At 35.1% G+C, this 22,506-nt stretch overlaps 1 protein-coding gene across 5 annotated transcripts in view; it reads left to right on the top strand.

Annotated features, from left to right (window-relative positions):
* Window positions 1–22,506, top strand: part of LOC141436180 (monocarboxylate transporter 10-like) — a 120,031-nt gene that overhangs the window by 48,039 nt on the left and 49,486 nt on the right. For 2 of the 5 annotated variants that reach the window (XM_074099064.1, XM_074099063.1), the window contains exon 1: window positions 10,860–11,016. The exons of 1 other annotated variant lie outside the window; for it this stretch is intronic. The gene's annotated coding sequence lies outside the window, so the exon portion shown is untranslated. 2 more of the 5 variants (XM_074099067.1, XM_074099066.1) reach the window with 2 other exon arrangements.

The following is a 22,506-nucleotide window of genomic DNA, read 5'->3' on the forward strand; positions in this document are numbered from 1 at the left end:
GAATAATTCGCTTTATACACGCCATCCAAAGAAATTACTTTGTTGGCAGTCTCACAATGATTTATGTCTTCTTATACAAACAGCCCTTCTTGGTGTGAATGTATCGAATGATCGTAATTGGATGTGTGCAAAATACTTACGGACTTACGGTTCGAAAAATATGCCCGTATTAACGCCAACTGCAAATAATTTAATGGTCAGTATGCAAGCAAAAATTTTAACAAGCTTCGTTTTGAGTAGCTTTTACAGATGTTTTATTGACAATGTTGACAGTTTTTTTTTATTGAAAGCAATCACCGCCGCTCACGGACATGTATATCACCAATTACTTCCACATTGTACCTATGTGAACTAAACAAGATCAATCTCTATCTTACGAGTAGATTGTGGAATAAATACTTGTTTCCTATCCTTTAGCTTAATATTTGACACATCTAACAACATTACCGAAGCTTTAAGCTCATAATAAAATTCTTCATGTATCCATCAAAGTAATGAACCTTCGATTTTTATAAAAGATAGCCCACTCCTTGTGGGTTATTTTGTTTTTATCGTTTCTCTAACCAAAATAATGTTTCATTTGCTGCCCCGCAGTGTGTCCAATGTTTACTGCTTAACTCGTGGGTATTTCACAACGTGATTAATTGTTTGCATCCACATACGTTTCCGATGCCCTCAAAGAATTGTGGTAGGCTGTGTAAGCAATATTTCGAAGTATTCTTTACCTCCCTAAAATACTGAACCAACAGAAGGTAAAGCGCATCAATGTAATAAATCTTGACGACCGGCCAGCTAATTTATAAGAGTGCATTGAGTTTATCCAATCACTTTATCTGAAATTTATAAAATTTGCTAATGTAAGTATCTTAATTCTTAGATATGTCAATTGCGGCATTGCGGCTACTGGACATTTGCTATGTAGTACAGCACTGTCTACACCACTTTGTGTCTACATAATATTGTCATAATACGGCATCAAAATTTACAATAATTAATTTTGATTATTTATTATTTTTATTGACGAGTATATTTATTTGGGCCAGGTAGTCTCTTTTAGCAACCGACAAGACAAAGAAGTTGAAAGGCGCGTCGAAAACGCTTGGAAGAGCTACTGGTCCATGAAATAACTTATGAAGGGAAACCTTCCGATATCGCTTAAGCGAAAACTCGTCGACATGTGTATCCTGCCCGTCCTAACCTATGGTGCACAAACTTGGTCTCTGACCGAAAACCAGAAGTCCAAGGTTTGCCAGAGAGCGATGGAGCGCAGCATACTAGGTGTAAAATGGACTAGGTGTAGAATCCGAAACACTACGCTGCGCTCAAAAACACGTATAGCCGACGTTGGGAAAGAGACTGCTAAGCTGAAGTGGGACTGGGCTGGACACGTCTGTCGCATGCACACACAGAGGTGGGCTCACACAGTCACTTGGTGGGCACCGGAGGACGGCCGTCGACGGCGAGGCAGACCGATAAAAAAGGAGATGGCGGGACGATTTAGACGCGTATGCAAGGGATTGGCCTGACATTGCGCTGAACCGGGAGGTGTGGAGATCAAGAGGAGAGGCCTTTGCCCAGCAGTGGGACACTATTGTAGGCTAGTTAATTTTTTTTGTATTAAAACGTTGACATTTCAGTAATCATGCTTGTTTTTTTGTATCATCATCATCATCATCATGTCAGCCGAAAGACGTCCACTGCTGGACATAGGCCTCCTCAAGGCTCTCCACACAGACCGGTCTTGTGCTTTTCGCATCCACCGCGATCCCGCGATCTTAACCAAGTCGTCGCTCCATCTTGTTGGAGGCCTACCGACAGCTCGTCTTCCGGTCGGAGGTTACGACATAGCCCGAAGAATTGCGAAACTAAAGTGGCAGTGGGCGGGGGTGTACATTGCTCGCAGGACTGATGGCCGATGAGGTCAGAAGGTTCTCGAATGGACCGGGAGACAAGCTGTCGGTTTTTTTGTATATTACGATTTAATTCTAGTTTAAATTGTATTTTATCTATTTGTATTATGCACGCTTTGTTCTGTCAGTATTGATGCTGGTGACTCCACCTACGTTTACAATTAAATCACTTTTAGTTTAACTTTGCAACATTAGGTTCTACTTTTTATTATATATTTAAGACCTTTTTTCATGCCTTAATTGCATATTTAGATCCATGCCTGGCTTTACTGAACCTACTGACAAAAAGATGCGAGACGAAGCAATGTAACTTCATGTGGGCTCCATTTAAAATATTTCAAAAAAATTCAATCTTTTGAACATGAAACTACCGTGAGACTCACTCATATTAAATATATTGACCCGGATAACTCACAACATGTCGGGCTAAACTCGATTTAAGACGTGAGTTATCCAGGACGATATATTTAATATTATTAAATGTTCTTTCTAACCTAGCAAGATTATTTTTCTTGTCAGTTAAACATTTTATAGCATCAAACTTATTCGGTAAAAAGAAATGCTAAAAATACGACGGGAGGTTAGAGTTAGGTACTTTGTAACTTTTTCTGTTTTCAATGCAATTTGCGACGTCTAAGTAAAAGGTACCTGTGCAAATTGAATCAATTATTTTTTATTGCTTTTCTTATATTTCCAAACTTGCAATCAGAACTCGTAGGTGAAACTTGTGCACTGTATAATAACAAAAGCAATTTGCCCAAACGTAGTGATAATTTGTTTTTGTTGAAAAATGGAAAACTAAAGTTGAGCTGCCAATATCGTCTATTATACAAATTTACTATTTAAATTTAACTTACTAAGTGTACTGTTTTTAGTATTTTTTTTTGCAAACAAAAACAATTTTAACTCATTTTTTATCCGTGTTAGTTAACTCGTTAGCAGAAACAAAACTGTTGATTCCAATGTTGTTATTATATTTTCGTTAATTTTTATTTTACGTCTTCCCAGTTCTATGTTATATAAAAAGAAGAAATAATAAAAAGGCAATAAGTTCTCCCGTGTACATCTCTATTGTGTAATGCTAATATTGCTTCCTTATTTTAACTTAGTTACACATTTCAAGTAGGTATATTATTTCTACGGAACCCTTTTTGTACAAAGACTCATACGGCATTAATTGCACTGTTCTGTCGTACTCGCTGTAGAATTTTAAACCACCTCATTTATAACAGTCAAATTAAGTACACATTCACTTGCAGAGACGTCGGGACTAAGCCGGAATTAAATCGTTTATCTCTGCTACAAAGTAATAAGACAAAAATACTAAATATTAATCGTTTTGAAACGTTAAAGTTTTTGTTGACGTTGGTCAGGTCAAGTTTGTCAGAAAAGAGCGTTGCGTCCTGTCTCAATTATAAAAAAAAAATTGAACAAAAAATTGAACTCACTACAAAAACCATGAAAATAATTTTCTACCAGTCTGAAGTCGGTGCCTCAGCACGAGCCAGCAGGAGTGGACCTATAGGTAGTCGCCTAACTCACCTACGCACTACATATTGGGCTTCAATTACTCCTGCTGGCTCGTGCTGAGGCACCGACATATGCATTACGAGGAGCATAAATTGCTTAGCAACTGTGTTAAAGTAATTGAAATTCAACACATGAAATACTTGTTATTGAGTAGTAACTCCGAGGGTCAACTGTGGTCTTCATCATCAGTTTCACTTCACCAGATGATGATTTTCAAGAGCAAATGCACGAGTTACTACTAAATATATCAAAATTACCAAGGTGTCCCTACAACATTTGAAGAGTTCCCTCGATTTCCTTAGGATCCAATCATCAGATCCTGATTTGGTGCTTATGGGACCTAATTAAAAGCATTCATAGACGAACGCAAAACAAAAAAAATAATCGGTTCATAAATGACGGAGTTCTAAAGTAACAAACAAACAAAAAAAAAATACAACCGAATAGACAACCTCCTCCTTTTTTTGAAGTCAGTTAAAAATACAATTTAAGCACGCGAGGAAAAAATGCCTAGGATTAAGAGTTTTGAAGGTTGTTTTACTTATGTTTTTATGTATAAGTACCTAATTGATTATTATGAGTATGATTATTATTACAACTATTTTAGTGTAATTATGGTGTTTATTGAATTTATTAAGAAATGAAATTAATTCCTCAATAAATCAATTTTATTATCATCATTTGACTTCTTTGGGACAAATTGCTGTACCTATCACCATTTTTACACAAAGCATGGTATGACACTAATGGTTATAGCGCATTCGTTTCGATGTTTGAACAGGTGAAAGGATTAAGTTCTTACTTCTAGTATCAAATGCTAACGACAGCAATATTATAAACATTTTCTTCGAGTGAGCCATTTAATTTGAATATTATCCTGTTGACACTGGCAATATTACAAGCTTATAGTGGTGTCGAGCCTTGGCGTAATCTCAGCAAATGACACAAACACATTCGAAAGAGATTTGCACCATTTGAGACAGCGTCAGTTTAATAAAAGTTGCAGACACGCGTGGCGTGAGCGGAGCCAAACGAGTTTAAATTCAGCAGGCACATCGCAAAAGTATAGCTTTATTATTATTGCAATGAGATTTCGCTTCATCTTTGGACTTACAATTTATTTTACGATATTATTAAGGACATTGGAATGCTCTAGAAATTCGATGATAACGTTGTTAGAATCATATTACGTAAACTTTATTGTCTGTCAGATTAGATTGTAATCATTATGATTTGAATAATCAGTAATTATTATGATTTCATATTAATAATAAATATAAGTAAGTAGATTTACGGTGGGGCGTCCCTTTAGGCTAAAAGTATAAATGAAAAAGTTTAAATTGTAATATAGTAACAGTATTTTATAATAATAGTAACTAATCAATATAGAGAGTAACAAATAATCCGTACCTGTCATATGTGTGTGTGTGTGTGTGTGTGCGTGTGTGTATGTCACCGTGCAAGAAGTTGCTCTGTCGCACCATATGATCTAAGAATAAATGAGAAAGTTTAAATTGTTGTATGTTATTGTTAAATACTTCATCACGCAAAAACGGCTCAACGGATTTAGATAAAATTTAGCACACGGATATTTTGTAATCTGCATTAACATATATTATAATACTTTTTTTCCCAGGACATTGACTGTTCCCGCGGGATAGCCAATGAATACTTCGCAGGCAGCTAGTTGACTATAATTTTCACTATACTTTTACACGTAGTAGAATACTTTTTTTACACTTTATGCCATTTGTAATAGTAATATTATGACCTTTATTTCATTAACTGATCCAATTTTATGGAGTTCTAAAATGTCAAAAATCTTTCGATAATATTTTCGCTTCTTTGAACAAAATTGGCGGCCTGGGATCACTTAAAGCGTATTAAAGTTGATATCATCAGTGTCGCTACGTACCAGATGCCTCAAATTTCATCTCACACGCCTTAAGGCGGACCCTTGATATTCTTTTGACAACATAATTTGTAATTGCCGTGCAATGCGTGAATCATGCGGACGCGTCTCGTAAACTTTGTTTAAATCACAATTTATTACTTACGACTGTCTTGTTACTTTAGCAATCAGGTAAGTAGTAGTTAAAAATCGCTTTATCATTCAAGGCTTAGTTTGAGAAATTTTGTGTAAAAATATAAATATGATAATGACAAAAAGATTGACGGCAACAACAATTATCACCTTTTCAGCCACTAGTTTAATTGGGCAAAGCCTATTTTTTAGCCTTTAACAGTGTGCTACAAAGTTCATATATATTCAGGAAACTTGAGCGAGACTTCTGTCGCAATCAGGTCAAAAAGGAAATTTGTAGCCAGCATCACTCGATCCGACAAATGCCACGAACTTTTCCGTGTAAATTCGCCCACCTTATACCCTTCGAGGCGATAACTGGATTACAAATAGTCGACTCCAACAGTTTTCTAGATGAACTTTTTATTTACTTACTCCTTCAGTCGACTTAGGTTCCTTAACTGTTCTCTGGTAAAGCAAAGCAAATGTCACCATAGCGATAGCCAACTAAGAGTTAAACACTTTAACTTTAGCTACGTCAATGTTCATTTTATTGTTATTTGGTATCAGGTAGTACGTTTAAAAAATGCCACAATAATCGGTCACTGACGACAATAAATGGTGACTGAGATCTAGTATTAAAAAAACATTAGATTTTTCAACTCGGGTTACAAATGTTTTAAATGTTTGCAAACAAATTATTTGGCAACAATAATGTCCGGATGTTGCAAAATTAAATGCTAAAAGCTTTGAAACTGGATTCACGTCTCTCAAGAAGCGTCTATTTACGGAATGAATGACATGTTATTCGGTTACTATAGGAAGAGCCAATTAAAAACAAGATAACAAAATAAAAAGTTGAAAGGAGACGCGCACCATTATGAAAAATACAAGTGGGATTCATTAAAAATATCTGACCGCGTTCGATATTATCTAAATTGCCTTTACGCTCTACCAAAGATCACACTGAATCAATTGAAAGCCGAATAATTTGTGCAGATAAAGCTAATTTTGTACATTAATCACAGATCAAATGATAAATACAAAGATCGGTCGAGTTTAAGGGCTGGGCGATAAATTTTACACATTCTGCTGGTTTTTGTTTTCCTAAAATAATCCGATTTCTTACGGTCGTAAACCGTGTTCAAGAAATGTTCGCTCTTTTTTGTTTTAGATTCAAATAATTTACCTTATTTTTACTTACTTTATTTACTTACCTGCACGAACTATGTTAAGAAATGAAATTAAATACCTAAAATATTGGCCATTACCACCGCTTTATTCAAGGCATAAAAGAACAGGCATCAGTAATACATGGATTTATCGAACCTGCATAATAAAATAAAACTATAAAGTTTATAATTAAACAGATCATTTTCTTTTCCTAGTTAATTTAATTTTTAATTAGTCCGCATCGTTAACGAATTAGATTTTTCATTAACATACAAGTTTTTGAAATAAATTATGCTTAAGTCGGATTCACATAAGATTTATTAGATCATATTTACACTAGACAGCTACAAGACGTCCACAAATTGGTTCTAGCAGCGTTGCGCCATGTTTGACTAGCTGTCAAGCTTGAGATGTTACAAGCACGAACGAAGTATTCGGCTAGAAGAAAACTTTATGCAAAAAGTAGGTAGGTATTTTATTTTTATCACCGGAACCAAAACAAAATTTAGAATTTCTAAAGAAGCTCATACTAGGTATCAGTCGAGTTACTGAAAGGAGTTCGCCGCGAACATTTTGGTGTTGAAATAGCACTCTCGGCAAGGTGAGCAAAAAACGTCTTCGCTGTTTAAAATCTTACTTAAAAATATAAACGAGGCTTTTTAGAAGCTTTTATTTAGTTTCACCTGTCCCGTTGTCTGTATCTGTCTGTAATCAAATCTTGCAAGCCAAAATTTGACCAACTTCCAGTAGTCAGATTGACTTGAAATTCGGAATACCTACTTATGTAAATCGCGTAACAATACAATAATCTAGTAGTGACATCCTGGTAGTCTAGCCAGGATCGTCTCCGCAGGACGGAACTCTTCAACAGTTAATAGCATTGACTTGAAATTTGTTACGCAAATGTAGTACAATCAACAAAAAGTATAGTCAGCAAAAAAAAGCTTGTATTAAAAATGTTTTTTTTATGGTTAGGTTATTTTATTTTCAACTAACTTTGAGTTTGTGTTAAACTATTTAAATTTTTTAGACTGCACCGAAGAACTTTCTATTTATAAAACATCCTAAAAATATTGCATTGTATTGTAATTCAGACGAAGTTTACTTTGCAATAGTACTTTTCAATCATTATATTATTCGATAATAATTTAACTGAAGCGTGATGAGTGTTAAATTTATGTATTATGGATTGGAGAAGTTTTAGAACTTTATTTCAATAATATTATAATTATTGTCAAAGCAACGCCGATTCGTTCTACCTAGGTAAAGAAATAACAGCACAGTAAGCGGTAAAACATGTTACTATTGCGAAAAACCCTTAGCGCAAGTGTGACCGTAACTTTACAGTCACATTGATCACTTTCAGACCAATAGACTTTTATACTCAATGTTTATTTTTCTCTATTTTCTTCACGGAAACGATTTCTTTATGGAGCTAACTAATTATAACTTGTGCCCAAGATTAATGACGGCATCAATAGTTTAATTTATCTTTACGCTTAGTCTGACGCGGTATTTATCATATGATCAGAGAGACAAATTAAAATGAATGTGGTATCACTAAAAGAAAAATAAGCCTATTAAGTATGTATGAAAAATACTATATTTAAACCTACGTACTGTAGACCTTTACATCAGAATTTCGTTTACGAAAAGTACTGATTTCGTCTATGCACCCCGTTGTTTTTTTTTGGGTAGTGCTAAAGAAATACTTATAGTTTAAGTGTTGTATGTACCTACCAAAAGAGTTATTTATACATACTTTTTAACTATATCTGTCCGTGCGTTCATTATATGTGTGTTTACGACTTAGCATAGAGAGCTTAGAGAGCTCTTATTTTGCATACCTATAATCATGTGAAAATTAAATCGTTTGTTTTAAAAAACGATGCCAGCCATCTTTTAGGGGTACTCTGGTCATAGTGATCTTTTGCCATAATAACGTTTGTCCTAACGTAAATGCCATAATATTGTTTATCCTAATATTGTATAATGCTTATTTGCACTATTTTCTTAAGTACTGAATACTTTAAACATCTATGTACTAACTTTGTTTGTCATAATAATAATCCTACTTATATAATAGAAGCAAAAGTTTGTATATGTATGTGTGTGTATGTTCGTTACTCATTCATTCTAAAACGGCTGAACGGATTTGTATGAAATTTGGAATGTATATCCCGAACAGTTGTAATAAAACATCATGATCATCTCAGCCTATATACACGTCCTACTGCTTGGCACAGGCCTCCTCCCAGGAATAACACATAGGCTACTTTTTATCCCGATATTCCCACGGGATAGGGATAAAATCTCGAATAAACCACTGAGTCATGAAATTTGCCATGGTTATTTTTAATGCATCGTAAATGAAAACTACGATGCCATTATCGAGGACTCCCACGGGATTTTTTTACTTGTAGTTATACTTTTCTGGTAGCGGTTCGTTTTTGTAGGGGTCACAGTTCTGTTCTAACCTAACCTAATCTACTTTTATAGCAGGGGTTTGTTTCTATTTGGGTCGCAGTTCTAACTTAACCTAACCTACTTTTCTGGCTCGCAAGCTGCGGTTTGCCGACGCCTACTCTAGTATGGCATTTAATATTATGGTTTTCCATATTATGACTGATAAGTTTTATGTCTTACTTATATTAGTACAAAGCAAATTAGGGATTTAAAGGATTATGATCATTAGGACGTAACAACATTATGGCAAATAATAATTTTGACAAATGAATGATATATCAAAAGTGTTTATGGCAAAAGTGGTATGGCATTTGATTTTAGGACAAACAATATTATGAATTACGAAGGTGACCCATCTTTTAGGGACAAGCTATGCTTTAGGTACAAGTATAAGAGTAATAACCAATCGAAATGTATACATCATAGACATCTCAAATTAAGTAACTGCTATTTCTGATTTTTTTAATATGTTTTTAGGACCATTACCAGAAGTGTAACATATATTCAAATTTGCAGCTTATAAGCACCTGTGCTAGCCTAAAAGGAAGGGAGAGGTGTTACATTTTTATTTTTTAAACTAGAGAGTTAAACGAGTATTATGTTCATTGATGGTAAGTTAGCATTATTGGAGGAATGGCAGATGCGTCGAACCTACAAGGCTAAACATGTAATTATGAAACCAGCTTAATTAAAATTGAATGGTTACCTACATTCAGTTACATAACCTATCTATAACCGACATAGGTTTCAAAGCTTTAAGTTGAATTATTATCATTGTCTACATAGAACTAACATATTGTAACTAGTTATTAAGGTTGCAGAAATGAGAAGTATAACACTTGTTAGTAAATACAAGGTTCTCACAAAATGAAAAATGGAACCCTATAGGATCACTTTGTTGACCAATCAAGTTTATCATATCAAATACTTCAATAAGCTTCTAAGTCAACGTAGGTAATATGCAGAAGGTGTTCTTACAGAACACAAGATACGAAGGTAGCTCTCTAGCGCAACCATTAAGTAAAATCGGAAAAACTTGATTTTTTTATTTGTCTTTCCATGTCAGTAATCAATCTAACTAAAATGATCCCACGCAACGTACATTTTGCTTATGAGCATTATTCACAGGCATCTACAAATTTATAAGTACGGAACTCTCGGTGCGCGATTCCGACTCGCACTTGGTCAATTTTTTTACTGAATTTGCTAAATAATGGTGCTCACAAGTATAACTTAACAATTTTAAAACACATTCTTTGCAGTTATTATAACTCAGTTTTTGAGCAATTAAATCTATGGCTTGGGTGCTCCGTAACAGAAAAGCCGGAAAAAGGGAAAATAAGTAGGTATATGGCTTTTTAGTCATAAGGGCGCCTTGCGGTCTCATGTCATTTCTATTCTTCTTACTATTAATTCTGTGGTTAGGTACGTAACATTTCTTATTAAGTTATTGAACATATTCAAGTAAGCTAATTTAATGCAGCAAACAATTTGTATAACAAAACTAATAATCCAATATTGGCAATGTACACTCGCGTTGCGAAATTATTATAGGTACGTAATTGTGGTAGACACGTAGACCGGCAGGTAAGTGAGGCAATACAGTTGATTGAAGTGGTTACCTAGCCGTTAAGTGTTTCATATAAGTGCGTACGTGATATGTCGGGTCGGATAATAGTCGTGTAGCTACACCGGTCGTCGAATGTGGAGCAGGCGGAGTGGCGATGCCTCCGACAAAAAATCAGTGTAAGCTCCGCTCGAAGGGGACTCAGTCGCGCGCTCGCTACCAACGCCGACTCGCACGCGGGACCGCTCGTACAACTTTCCGTACAAACTTCCCACAACGCCGCGACACTAACGAGAATATTTCCATGTATTCAACCTAGTGTTATCTAAGTGAAAAGTGTCTAATTGGTGCGTAAGTTGGCGACATATGGCCGTGGCCTGGGGTCCGGCATGGTCGTGCTTGATAGAATCACGACTAAGCACGTGTGCTATTGCCTCTGGAGGCTCGCCGTTCACTTCACCTATTTAGTCGTCTCACACTTGCAAAGTTTCTTCTATTAGTCACCGGCCCTACGCCCTTGCTGTTAGGTTTTTGCTGCGGATCCATATCGGACTTTATTAGTCTGACGTCTGACCAAATCACTTGTACCGCCTACACCCGAGCTTTGCTACGAGTATTATCAGTGATTAGTAGACGACGCGATAAGGCGCTTTAGGAGCACCTGATTTAAAAGTGTTAAGGGGCTGTTTCAACACCCATTGGTTAATTTAAATTGACGATTAATGTGATGCCGTCTCCGTCTATTCGAACAAAACAAACAGAGACTGCATCACATTTATCCGACAAATAAATTTAATCAATGGATGGTGAAATAGGGGGTATACATATAAATATTCTATTCTATTTACCTTCTTTTTTCTTTGATTTAAGGTTGTGTGCACTTCGTTGTCCGTCTGTTTGTCTGTTTGTCCTTCAATATTTTTTTCTACGAACGCAAGCAAATATCCAAACTAATATAAAACACTAAGAGATTATACTCTCTTGCAATCATAAAATATCAGTTAACCGAGTTCATACAAAAACCGCGCTAATCAACAGGGTATCCTTTTGTTGACAAGAATGATATGAAACCAAAAATTAACATAAATAAAGTCCGAAAATGACTACATTCAACAAATTAATATTTAGCGTTTTAGAATAAATGACTTTCCTTTCTTTCTTTCTAATTTAAGACACACTGCTTATGCTTAAAGATGTCTAATCTACGAGATGTAGGCAGCGATTACCTTATGTCCATAAACACGAAGCTTTTGCTGCATTTTTGACAGAAATTGGTCTTTGCAAATCGATTTATCATTCGACTAGACACATATTGGCAAGCTTTAATGTACTCAAAGTGAAATTAGTTTACGGAATGCTTAAATTACTTTTGACCGCTTACCAATTTTAATTGTAGTTAAAGGTCAGTGGTAACTCTACAACTGACGAACTGTACTTTTCCAGTACAGGGTACCCCAGATATTAGTGTAGGTGGTTGGCATTTCGGATTTTGTATTGACATGGAATTTAAATTACTGTAGGTATGAATCGTTTAACAAATAGGTACATACGAATTAATTGTAATATTAATAGGTATTTTAATTAATTCAACACTAGCCTGTTGCCCGCGGCTCTATCCGCGTAGAATTTGTTTATCACTATCCTGCGGGAACTATGAAATTATCCGAGTTAAAATTGATGGCTTGATATATCCTACGAGGAATAAGGGAAACTATCTCAAATCCTTCCCCGGGATTCAAACTATCTGTGTACCGAATTTCATCTAAATCGGTTCAGCGAATTACGTAGACGTGAAAAGGTAACAAATAAACAAACAGACTTGCAAACTTTTGCATTAATAATATTAGTGGGATACTAGATGTAGTTAAAATATTATAAACTAACAATTATAGAAACTAGCTAAAACTAGGTATCTACAAAGTAAACACGTCTTCAACATTTACTGCCACAGGCATCGACCCTAGGACACTGGCCGCGTTACCTCTCTAACTGCTATTCCTAGTCTTTGAAAGAGGTAAGTACCAGTCCTGGAGTCGCCTGAAGTCTAGAAAGATACTCAAATTGAGCTTTGAACTAAATAGCTCTACAAATCCGTATTTTGGCGTCATTGTTTTCCTTTTTATACAGTGTGGAAAATAAGTCGGGCCCTGAAGGGAAACTACCTTAAATCCTTAAGTTGGCTCATTTTACTTAAAGGAGATAGTCCTTTATTTTTAAAAAGAAACAAAACTGCATTCAAAGATTTTCTAAAACTCACTTGCTTCGCCCAGGACTCGAACCAACTAAAATTAAAAAAAAACACTGGCTATTTTATTATACTAATCGATAGGATTATTATTCAGGATAAAACTTCTCTAACAAACATTTGGTCTTACTCTCTTCTGTCGTACAAGATATTCATGAAGAATACCTAGTACACAAGTTCTTTTATGAATATTACCTAGTACTTACTCATTTCGAACAACTTATCAGTTAAATAATATAAGTGTAACAAATTGATTTACGACCATTTTTATTTTTAAGACCAAATGTTTGTTAGATATTTTTTATCCTGAATAATAATCCTATCGATTAATATAATAAAATAGCGTTGTTTTTTTAATTTTAGTTGGTTTGAGTGCCGGGCGAGGCAAGCGAGTTTTAGAAAATCTTTGAGTGCAGTTTTGTTTCTTTTTAAAAATAAAGGAATGTCTCCTTTAAGTAAAATGAGCCAACTTAAGGATTTATGGTAGTTTCCCTCCAGGGCCCGGCTTATTTTTCCACACTGTATTCCTTCCTTCCCTTCAAATCCTTTTCAGTACCTAATTAATACTTAGGTAGGTAATTAGTATATAACCAACTGAAATGTGGTGTACTCTGTAGAACCTTTTTACATAAAAAGTCCTAATGATGTCGCATTGCTTGATAAAGGAATTCAGAATGAAACCTTAGTGTGAAAATACTCTACAATGAGTCTGGGAACAAAATGGTTCTATAGTATTGATAGTAGTATTAAACATTGATTTTATTTACATTAAAATGTATTCTAATACACTGTAATGAAATTACGCACTTTATTTTATGTTGGAGAACCGCCATTATCAAATTAATTGATACAACTGTCTATTATCGTTACAACTAGACACTCCTGTTTAGAAAATCTTCAAACGAAAACAGGGATAAAACAAGATTTTCATCTTCTATTCTTTAAAAGCCTTCATAAAAGTTTCTAATTATATTCCTAAGGGATTTTTTTAAGTAACAATTCATTGTCTTTATCTACATAAAAACGCCAAAGCATAATATTTACAATAGGTAGACGTAAAGCGGTGCGAATCAACTCTTAAACCACATAAAGTTAAATAACTTCTACAAAATTTTAAATAAATAAAGCAGCGCTCATTATTTACATACATTCGTGACCAAACACCGAGATACATTCACACATAGCTCTATACCTTAATTGCAAACCGAAATCGAACCGTATAACCTCTATGATATGTAGGTACCTACCTAATTCTATTCATACATAGGTATAGGTAAACGGTGTGGACGTTTAGCAAGGATTTACTCAACCACAAGCCAGTTGCCAATTGCAATAGTGCCCATTTATAAAGTTACTATATTTTACTTTATGTTTCGTTTGAGCGATGAAATAGTTTTACTACATTAAAAACTAAAACTCTACAAAGAGCTTTGAAATATCATCTGTGAAAACATCACTCGAAAGTTAACTTTAGTAGTACAAATTTGCCCCCTTTTAATTCTGACAAAATTCTCGAATAATATTTCCGCTTTTGGAATCGCATTCCTAAAAGATAAATAAAAGAAATAGTAGTTTTTTTTTAATATGAAGTACTTAATTGATAAACTCGTCAGCATTTATAACAAATATCACAGAAAAAACAGTATTTCTAAACCTTCTGGAAATACATAATTTGAACTTTTACTGCCCACTTGCTTTTAATATAAAACATACATACTTACAAATAGAGATAGATAAGGAAAAAACACTCACTTTCTTATTTATAACATTCGTGTCGATTATAAACATGATTTATACAAGACAATCAAGTTGCGAATTTATGGCAAAACAAACGGAAACAATTCAAGTTCTAAGATCAAAGTAGTTAATGAAACTAGTTTTTATTTGATTCATGACTGTGTTTGCACGGTTTATAAGGTACAGTTAACATTTCATCGTAAATTGATTTTGAGTTCGTTCATTTATATCGATTGGAGATCTTGTAAACCATATAATTTCTTATCAGTCTTAAAATAAATACACATCATAGCATTTTCACTTTCTTATTTAATGGGACTCAACTCTAGAGAAAGAAAGAAAGAAGACATTACGGAAGACACACAAATACACATAAATAAACCAAAAAAAACATGAAAATAGTAACATAATACACAATTTTGTGTGTCCCCACAAAAGCGAAACGGTGGCTGACTCAGCATTATGCTGAGGCGTTAAACGCCAGCAGCGCTGATTTTCCGCCAGAACCGTCTGTGAGTCACGGAAAGATGCACAAATATATAAATAAATAAACCACTTACCTTCACGCAAATAAATATAGATTAAATTAAATTATAAGTGACCAAGAAATAAATATAGTATGTTTTTTATCGAGGGACTAAAATAAGCTTATAGCGAGGGTGTCTATTTATCCGAGGGTTTATATTGAATTTTAGTCTCGAGGTGCAAACTCTATTTTTCACTTCGATTGCGAGAAAAAAAAATCTGTGAAAGAATTAATGCGTTTCTTATTCCTCCAGTCCATATTTTTTTTTCTAGATTTTAGGTTTTTAAATAAATCTTTCTAGATTTCGGCGGCAAAAGATTATCAATTATGTATTTTGCTCTTTGCTCGACATCATAATTTTCACTATCACTTGACGCATCGGCGAAATGGTCCATACACAAACTGGAATAAATAGAATGGCGCCACCTTCTATGCGTAAAAAGCATAGAACTAAGACCACGTAGACTAAGAACGTAACATTTTCGTCATGAAAATGGTCCACACACAATCTTACTTTATGCCAAAAACTAAGCAAGTACTGGCTGTTTGAGTTTATCTAAGTCACTCGAAGTAAATTAAAAAAAAAACTTTTACTCCCTAGGGACTAAAATACTCACTTTACTCGTAAGGCTATATTAACCTACTTTTAGAGCGTGAGAAGTGAAAAATATATTACTTACCGCAAAAAGTAAAAAGCAGGGATTAATAAATTGTTTGAAAACAACAAGCCGAAATACCAATACGGACGGTACGCCAAGGTGCTGGTTTAGGGAAAGTATTTTTGGAGCGTCAATAAGTAATCCTTCAGCTTGCGCGTGAAGGTGTACCCACTAGACGATCCTTGGATAGGGGGAGGAATATCATCTCAGCACTTGGACGCCACAAACTTGAAATTTCCGCGAATCGCCGCGGTCCGGTGCTTCGGCACAAGAGCTCTGCATTTCTTTCTGTGAATTTTAAATACCTAATTGATTGAAGCAGGCGTTACTTTGAATAGAATAGAAGACATTTATTCACATGCACAAAGACACACAAATACAACAAAACTAAAAAACAACAATTAACAGCAAACGCAAGTAAAACAAAAAAGAAACACAAAAATTCAAATAATATGATTTTGTGTGTCCCCGCAAAAGTGAAGCGGCAGCATTATGCTGAGGCGTTAAGCCGCGTATCCACTAGAGGCAGCAGGCACGGCTCAGACTGAGGCTCCTTTAAGCACGGCCAAAAAACCGACAAAATATGGCTCGGCTCGCGGTGCTCGGCCTGAGGCTGCTCTAATGGATACGCGGCTTTAGACGCCTGCAGTGCTGATATTCTGTCAGAACCGTCTGTGACTCACGGAATGATACACAAATATACTCATATAAATAAAATTAAGAAATATAAATATATTTTATTGTAAGTAAACAAGAAATAAATAAACTACAATAAACATATAAGTAAAAAAACAAACAACATTGCGCAGACGTAGCTCTGATGCACGTTTTTAACAGAAAATTAAAGTTAATTAGCGTAGTTCATTGACAATTATAAATTATATTCAAAACATTGAATCCAACCAACCCCTTGTGAATATCATAAATCTCATCTCGGCTTATATGTATAGTCCCAGTGCAGGGCGCAGGTCTCCAATCAGAACGAGAAGGCTTGGGCCGTATTTCCTACGCGGGCCCAAAGTGGATTGAGAACTTCACATACACGATTGAATTGCTTTCCTGGTGTGTGCAACTGTGCAGGTCTCCTCACGATGCTTTCCTTCACCGCAGAGCTCATGGTAAATTTGAAATGTAATTTTCGCACATTACTGATCCTGAAACTGCTTCACGAGCTCTATCAAACGGTAGCCATAATAGGTTACAAACTGTTATATTAATAATAGATTACAACCGGTTGTAACCTTATTATTGCTACCGTTTGATAGAGCAGATTCAGGACCAGTAACCAGTTTTTCGATATCTTGTATAATTTAGAAATAATTGTGCGAGAGCACTTATCGTTTCTAACCTGTATAGGTTGAGATGATGATCCATACTCAAATAACTCAAGTATAAACAATCGTAAAGAAATTGTATGATTGAAAGCATTATACGAGTACATGAAAATCTTCTTGTTAATATTCAACGGGGTATAATCTAATTTAACGAAAAGGTATTTGGAAGATATGAGTTTGTTGAATGAAGGCATAAATGTGATTCTTAGTCAACCACTTTCAGAAGCGATGCTGATTTATAGGTTCATTAGACAGGTATTTACATCCAGAGACTTATTTTGCTACAAGGGAGAGTGTAACATATGTTTGTAACATGTAGAGGCTGCCATAGTGCACCAAATCCTCGTTAAAATATACGTTTTTTTTAAATTAATTTTGTTTATAATTTATTATAATGTTTTTCTTTCACCGTAATCGAGTAAAAATACATGAAAGCTATCCTTTTTAGAACAATAAAGAGAACAAACCAGTGTCACCGCGGCAGTTGAAAGATGGGCGGGCGACGGGCGACGATAAATGCACTATTACGAGACAGATAATTAGCTCTGTCCGAGCGCGGCGCATTCCTACTGAATTAGTTGCTCTAGAAGCCACGGAATGTTTCATTTTACAAAAATGCGTAACCATCGACTTAGGTTCTGGGGATGTTGGAAATTAGTAAAGCCTCCTTTTCTAACATGTACACAGAAGGTAGAGAGTATTATAGATCAAGAGGTCCGTCTCATCATGAATTCACGTTAGATCTAAATATAGCTACCGTAGGGATCAAATAGGTTCCTGGATAAACTTGGACTTTTATATCAGTTTTTACACCTGCCACTTTTATGCTGGCTTCTAGCAATGTTATAGCATTTTCGATCAGTTTGTATGTTTCTAAATTATATATAACGATGTAGGTATGTATGTACATGCCTAGTAATTTTACAAATTGATCAATATAGCGTAATATTTATATTTACTTTAGATCTACTGCTTCTACTTTCTTTTTTAAATACCACAGCATTAATACCATGAACAAAATAATGGTATATAAGCGTGAGACGTGTTGACATATGCAAATATTGAAGTCAACCCGAAAAGTCGTAACGGAAAAATACGTTTGTCGAATTTTCTATTAGTTCCGAACGACTCGTTGGCAACAAAAAGGCGCGGGGCACCCCGTTCAAAGACTACTCAAAAGTTTTTTGTGAACTCACGCGATCCAGTGCAAAGTTGGCCATATGTGAGAAAATCATGAATAGGCAATTCCGAGTATTTCCGATCACGTCTTGTCCTTTGGGTTTCGGCCAAGCGGAGACACATAACTTTGATTTGATGCTCTTTTCGTATAAACTTTTTTGCGAACGACAAAAAAATTGAAAACATGAGCAAAGTTTTTGAAACACCGCATTAAGAACTAAACTTATTCGTCCTGAGAGCTTTTGTTGGCTTTTATTAACTGGACTGATATTGTTACGACCGTGTAATATTTGAAACTTATTACTTTTATTATTGTAGTTATTGGTGGTATGACAGCTTGCTATTTAAGCAGAAAGTTTTTAACATAATCTAGTTTTATCAAAAGCTGACAATAATAAGCCCATATGATGCGTCTTACTACCTCGCATAAACATCAAAACATTTTATGAAGTTCAAGAGGTTATGATAACAATTTTTCTTTCGTGTTTTGTCCAATAATATTAAATAAAATAATTGATAGTAGGTACATCTTTAAGTTTATCGAAATTATCTACACAAATTGTTTTAAAACAAACAGCAAAACGTTTATAAAATATATAAAATAGATAATGCATTACTGGTTTTGTTTGAAGGATTAAACAAATGTCTCGCTGCGACAGCCATACTAGTTTTTCGACAGTCAAATACTTAGCCAGTTCATAAGTACTATTACTTATTCTGTGGCTCACAAAATTTTTGTCAAACAAGCACACCTTACCAATTGGCAGTACTTCGAATCCATTACATTCCGTAATGGAAGCCCGCGGCGAACAGTCGACGTGCAATAAAAAGCATAACTCATCCCATGACGCTTTATGATACACAGATGCACATAATAATAAATAAACTGTCATCATTACACAGGAATACATTTTATTTGCAATAATTACTACGTGCTGTAAATTTAAAATCTTGTCGTGTGGCAATTGTTTCATAGGATCGAAATTTGGTTATGAAAGAAATTGAACTTTTTTTTTTTTTAATAGAAGATTTAGGGGCTGTTTCACCATCCATTGATTAGCGTCAACCGACGGTTAAATGTGATGCCGTCTCCGTCTATTCGAACAAAACAAATAGAGACGGCATCACACCTAACCGCCAGTTAACACTAATCAATGGATGGTGAAACAGCCCCTAATACTTACAATTGATTTACTGGATAGACAGCAATTAAACATATTAATCGATTACTTATATGAAACAAATACTTCACTCCAAAATAGTGTTTTAAGGTATATCTACCGAACCAATTTTCATGCTTCCAATTCGTAGGACCATGTCCCATCCCCAGCGTGTAGATACCATATCAAACTAGTCTACTACAAACTAGTCTAGTTCTTTAGTCAGAAGAAATTGGAGCTCGAGCTAAATTTTAGTGCCTATTAACACTGAACTGCGCTTTACTGTGTGAAGTGAACTCAGTTGCTAAAGATCGAATGATACCAATTAAATTTAACGTCGTTTATTACAGCTATAACTATAACCCGGTCGACCCATAAATAGATCGACACTGGCAATGGAAACTTGCGAATTTCTAAAATCTCACGGTTTCTTGCAACATTTTATCGTAATAGTTTATTAAATTTTTATTTGAAGATCCGTTTTTGCGAACCAAAAAGAAAGTACTATATAAATTTCAAAAAACATTCCTTTGTGTCCGCGAAAAGTAATAATTTATTTAAACAGCGCCAGTAAGATTTTAATACGAGCATTGTAAACATTGACACAAAAACATCATAATAAATACATATGACCGTCGGTTGCGTGTGACGCTGGCCTTAATAATGGTTACCACTCGCCAAATAAATTGTGCGAGTGTGCATTTTTATCTGGCAGATTATAAACTCGAAATAAATATGCGACACGCAAAAAGAGTAAGTGGCCAAATCGAGACTGAGCTAAAGTAAAACGTGCCATTTGACAAAATTGAATGGTCTTGCCATTTCGGATTTTTTGTATTCTTTCCACCACCTGTGAATGAAATACGGTAAATTTTTTACATACTTATAGGTTTCAGAGTTGTGGAAATGATGTAAGAAGGTCGAACTTTTTTAAATTCTGTTCATTAATAGCACTTATCGGAAAACAATGTATAATTAACTACTAAGTAATTAATAACGTTTGTCCATGCATTTATGTAGGTAAATAGGTGGCTAAATTCAATCGAGTTAATTGGATATGGTACGGTAGGTACATTGAAAGTTATTTATTTTAAGTTACAAATAATTAACGATAAAATAAGATCGGCTTGCATTTTTATTAAGTAACTTTTTAAGTTTTAAACTGCCCTCGTTTACACCTTTTATATTATTAGTACAAAATTAATTGTATTCATCACGTTTTTACTGCCCGCTTATTATACTCAGGGTAGGATTAACCATTATTCAGAGTAGGCACAGAATAGATAATAGTTGGAATAGACAACAGCATAGGGGACCCGCGCGCGGAAATAAAAAATTGAAAATGTTTCATAGAATTGAAATTTTTTAATACTTAACGACAATAGGTTATTACTACATCCAAATTACCCATCTCGGGTAGTATGGGCCAGTAATCCGGAAAAAATTGCCCACAGTCTATCTAAATGAATAAAAAAAATAACCAAATGTATTTATCATGAAACTACCGTGAGATTCACTCATATTAAATGATATTGTAACGGATAACTAACGTCTTAAATCAAGTTTAGCTTGATATGTTTCGGGATATTTCGTAGCCCTTCTTCAAGGGAGCACGCGACTCGGCGGCTGCCGCAACACGCGCACTACGCGCCACCCTCTGCTCGCGCGATTCTAGTACGAGTATAATAAAAGTACTCTGTGCGCGACTCCAACCGAGCGAATCGAGCTAAACTCGATTCAAGACGTGAGTTTATCCGTTACAATATCATTTAATATGAATATTTTTTTTATTTTATTCGACTGGATGGCAAAGGAGCAAGTGGGTCTCCTGATCAAGAGATCACCACCGCCCATAGACACCTGCAACACCAGGGGGATTGCGATGCATTGCCAACCTAGTGGCCTATAATTGGGTTACCTCAAGTAGTAATTTCACCGGCTGTCTTACTCTCCACGCCGAAACACAACTGTGCAAGCACTGCTGCTTCACGGCTGCCGCAGGATTAGCGAGCAAGAAGTATTTATCGTTAATTTATCAAATATATATTTCAGGCATTTGATCATAAAATTAGTGTCTGACCTATGCTACACCAGTGAAGCATTAGTGTACCTATGGTATACTAAAGAGTAATGAAGTAGCGTCAAACTTCGGACGTTTAAGAGCTTTAAGATTGATGATCGTGAACTCTCGCTTGCTCTTGGAGCCGTAGGGATTTTTCGCTATAACTAAATTTAATTACAACCCTTTTGATTTACCTAAGAGCTTTTCTCAATTCCACCCTGTTTATACTCGTAGTTGGCAGTTTTTTGTAAGAAATAAATACAGATTCCAACGTCCTTATCTCAAGTCAGAGGCTTTGAGCATCTAACCTACTACACATGTGTCATGATTGCGTTTATTTTGTTTTAGAGTCTAGACCTAAGTCACTAAACACTACTTTAAATGATCATAAGATGTATTCTTTTTGTATTTTTCTAACACTCAGTATTGACTACATTTATATAGTCATCCACATGATTTTCTTGACCACAATCCACCACAATTTTCAGATTGTTTTCAAATTTGTATAAAAATACACTTGTACATGTACTTCGAATCTAATTTTTTAAATTGCTTTAATAAAGATATTTACCACTACGTTTACTCGCGTATGAGAAAATACCTACTTAGTTAGGACAGGACTCCGTTTATTCCTTCTCAAGTTCGAAACCTTAAAGAAAGTACGTTGATCGACAATTACTGAATCCTTTTAAGGCAAAACGTTGCGACCTAGGATTGAAACCTTTCAGCATAAAGACGTGACACTGGCATTTCTGATAATGGCGTATAAAACTTAACTTTCAATGGGCTTCGATTGTGGATTGGAGCTTTTGGTAAAAAGGCGTTCAATCACGCCCGTACCCATTAACTTACCAAATAGCTGTAACACACAGAAAGGCATTTTCCTTTATCTGTGCTATAAGATAAGACGTTGCTTCGTACCAAATTTCAAGATT

The sequence above is a fragment of the Choristoneura fumiferana genome, chromosome 16 (genome assembly GCF_025370935.1).
Source record: "Choristoneura fumiferana chromosome 16, NRCan_CFum_1, whole genome shotgun sequence".
Classification (NCBI taxonomy): domain Eukaryota; kingdom Metazoa; phylum Arthropoda; class Insecta; order Lepidoptera; family Tortricidae; genus Choristoneura; species Choristoneura fumiferana.